This window comes from Limulus polyphemus, unplaced genomic scaffold, assembly GCF_000517525.1.
Source record: "Limulus polyphemus unplaced genomic scaffold, Limulus_polyphemus-2.1.2 Scaffold36, whole genome shotgun sequence".
NCBI classification, from domain to species: Eukaryota; Metazoa; Arthropoda; class Merostomata; order Xiphosura; family Limulidae; genus Limulus; species Limulus polyphemus.
This window is the reverse complement of record NW_013665646.1, coordinates 71,574-75,577: the sequence shown is the minus strand read 5'-3', so window position 1 is coordinate 75,577 and position 4,004 is coordinate 71,574. Positions and strand designations below refer to the sequence as shown.

General features: G+C 33.6%; 1 protein-coding gene across 1 annotated transcript in view; it reads right to left on the bottom strand.

Annotated features, from left to right (window-relative positions):
* Positions 1-16: 16 nt before the first annotated feature.
* Positions 17-4,004, bottom strand: part of LOC106460813 (whirlin-like) — a gene marked incomplete at its 5' end in the record, with an annotated part of 71,485 nt that continues 67,497 nt past the window's right edge. The window contains one exon of the mRNA XM_022388124.1: positions 17-2,247. The remainder of the gene's footprint in view (positions 2,248-4,004) is intronic.

The window sequence follows — 4,004 nt, the reverse complement described above, 5'->3', positions numbered from 1 at the left end:
TCTTTCTGACCACGACACCTCTTTACTTATGTTTCTATAATTGTACAATTTGTAAGTCTTTCTGCCCACGACACCTTTGTACTTATGTTTCTATAATTGTAAGATTTATAAGTCTTTCTGACCACGACACCTCTTTACTTATATTTCTATAATTGCAAGACTTATAAGTCTTTCTGACCACGACACCTCTTTACTTATGTTTCTATAATTGTAAGACTTGTAAATCTTTCTGCCCACAACACTTCTTTACCTGTGTTTCCAAAATTAACTACGTGGGTGTATCGTCCTTTGCTCTTGAGCATTAGGTTTATTATCAAAGTTGCGATGTTGAAGATTTTTAACGTACATTTAATCAGAAACCAAATTACTCTGGTTTATAGAATAACTTGATTGTTTTCACCAGAATCCTGTGAAATCCTGATCAAAGATCATACTAGAATATTTATATATTTTTTTTTCTACCAGAACGTTGGTAATTCTAGATACGATCACGCCAGTCTGGTTTTAGTTAATTGTTTGTTCATTACTATCAGCATGTGGTCACAGATCATACAAACATTGTTTAGTGAACTGTGTTCTGCTTTCCATTAGCAAATCACGTAATTCTTATAATGATCGCAAAGCATTCCAACATAGCAGAGAGAACTGTTTACACCTTTCATTCAAGATACAATTCAATCACTGAATAAATTCAAATAAATACCTTGACAAACGACTACCATTCGTTCTCACTGCAGACTGAGAGTGGATGATGTTTTAAGTAATTGTTCGTCTCAATTTTTAAAACGTTAAAAGTAGATTTTTTTTTATATTTAAGATGAAGAAGTTATTGAAACCTACAGGTATCACATACTGTTTTATTATAAGCTCTCCCATTGAGACGTAGTTAATCACAGATTATTTTCACATAAAGGCACTGACTCTGTAAACTAATAAACCTCGGCCTAAACTGCATTCATGTGTACTGATGCTTAGGGTCTAAGGACATATATCTTAGTTCTCACCATGTCGCTAGTAATACAGTTTCAATGATACTACATGTACTGATGTTTAGGGTCTAAGGACAAATATCTTAGTTCTCACCATGTTGCTAAAATTACATTTTATAATACTACTACATGTACTGATGCTTAGGGTCTAAGGGCAAATATCTTAGTTCTCACCATGTTGTTAAAATTATATTTTATAATACTACTACATGTACTGATGCTTAGGGTCTAAGGACAAATATCTTAGTTCTCATCATGTTGCTAAAATTACATTTTATAATACTACTACATGTACTGATGCTTAGGGTCTAAGGACAAATATCTTAGCTCTCACCATGTTGCTAAAATTATATTTTATAATACTACTACATGTACTGATTCTTAGAGTCTAAGGACAAATATCTTAGTTCTCACCATGTCGCTAGTAATACAGTTTCAATGATACTACATGTACTGATGCTTAGGGTCTAAGGACAAATATCTTAGCTCTCATCATGTTGCTAAAATTACATTTTATAATACTACTACATGTACTGATGCTTAGGGTCTAAGGACACATATTTTAGCTCTCACCATGTTGCTAAAATTACATTTTATAATACTATTACATGTACTGATGCTTAGGGTCTAAGGACAAATCTCAGATCTTTCATCAAATCACTAAAAATACAATTTGTAATAGTACTATATATATATACTGATGTTTAGTGTTTAAGAATAGATCTTTGAGCTCTCACTATAACTAAAAATACAGTTTGTAACAGTGCCCTTCAACAGTCTTCGTTATTCCTTACATTATCATATAATCACAATGTTCCATTTTACCGCCGAGTATAGGTGAATAATTTTATATAAGCTGGGAACTTATTTAGAAAAACAACATGCTACTTTTATATGTTTTACCTGTCCGTGTTGGAAACAATATGGCTGATTTTTTGTTGTTTTTTTCTTTTACAGAAACGTATCACTAAACATACGACGTACGCCATTATGTACAACGCTAGCAGCCAGCCAATTTTGGAGAATATTCAAGAGGACAAGTATATTTTGATTTGTAAAGATGGGTTTAAAGATGTGATCTGTGTCTTAAGCCTTCAAATTTACAGAACATGGCATCAACAACAACCAAGCCCTGCTGGTAGTAAATCAACCAGACGTGTTTCTAACCAGCTACAGCATCTCTACAAATATCAAAGGCCTCTTGTTCGACTCAGGATCAACGTCTCACGGGCTGTTGTTCCATTGAAAACAGTATCATCTGTAAAATACAAGAGTGAAGCAAAAAATGATCACTTTTTTTTTATAGATTCTGAAAACCTTTCTTTGTTTTCGCGACAGTTGGTATTTCGAAAGACTCACCACTCGCTTATATATATTTATATATTCGTATAGCCCTATGTCAACTTGTATGTTAATTCATTATTCTAGAAAGGCTTTAACATACTGGCTTTGAAGTTCTATGTAAAAGTCACCATGAACAAACGATTGAATCTAACAAGCTTCGACGTTACTACTAACTCTAAGGTAAAGTTGATGAACAAGAAACATCCTTGGGCATAATGTCGTTTTTGTTGAGCGTAAACGAGAACAAAAGATTAACATCGGGAGGGAAATAAATTATTCGTGAATATATTTACAGAAGTCGGTGCTGCTGATAAAAAACAAGAACTGTAGTTTAGAAGGGAAAAAAACAGTACTTAAGAAAACAATTCATAGCAATAGAAGAAACTTCAAGATGGCTAAAACTAAAAATATGGTACATGAAATATAAAATAATTTTATAAATGATACACAGACATATCCACGAGTGCAAAACAATCAAAATAAAGTCCATAGCGTTTTGGTTAACGGTGTATCTGTTTAATCATGCTTACTGTTAATTACAGATTACATCAAAATATCAGATCTTTCAATCAAAATTAAAAACTGCCTTATTCCTTATCGTTTTATAATTAACTTACTGGAAGGTCTTGGATTTACAAATAAACTCGATATATTTTTTTAAATCATTGATACAACAAAATACTTGAAAGATCTTTACATGTAAGAAAATCCCTGAAATGATCTGAATCTGATTAAACAACGTTTCTGGTTTTGCCTATTTATTTAAAACTATTTAAGATGATTTATTGAAATACGACAACGCCTGTTTTTTTAATAATAAATCAACCGTATTTCTTTCTTTGTTTTAGCGCAAAGCTACACAATGGACTAACTGTGCTCTGTCCACCACGAGGGATCGAATCCCAAATTTTAACTTTGTAAATCCGTAAATTGACCGCTGACTCATCGGAGTAAATAAATCAATCAACCAGCAATAAAACTCCGTCATCCAAAAAGAAGACACCTTCCTCTTCATTTTATTTTCCCCCAGTATGTAATAAAAACATATATCAAAAACATATATCACCTGACAAAGTACACAAACTACTGAAGTATCTTTTCGAGAGAATTAGACCTTTTAAGTCTGAAAATATGATAATCCAGAATTACTTCAAGACTATGTCCCCTGCTGGATAAACCTGTGGGCTTATAACACTATAATTCGGAGTTCGATCATCGCGGTGACCACGGCACAGATAGCCCATTGTGTGACTGTGTGCTATAAAAAAACAAACTGTAGAATAAATTATGTTTATCATCAACAACCCCTTCAACCTATAATTAGGAAAACAAAAGGTTCCTTGGCTTTCTTTGTTTTAAGCGCAAAGTTATAGAATGGGCTCTCTGCATTGTGCCCACCGCGGCTATCGAACCCAGAATTTTAGCACTATAAGCCCTGAAGCTTTTCGCTGAGCCTCCTGGGGACATTTTCATTATAATTGTATGCCTTTAATGCGTTATTGACTCGTGATAAAGTTAACTGAATATTGTTACGGATTCTATAAATCTTAAAGACTTCTTCTATCTACATCTTTCACTTCGGAGCAACAAAGGAAGACTCTTATAACACTGAAAGGAGTGCCTGGCATGGCCAGGTGGATAAGGCGCTCGACTCACAATCTGAGGGTCGCG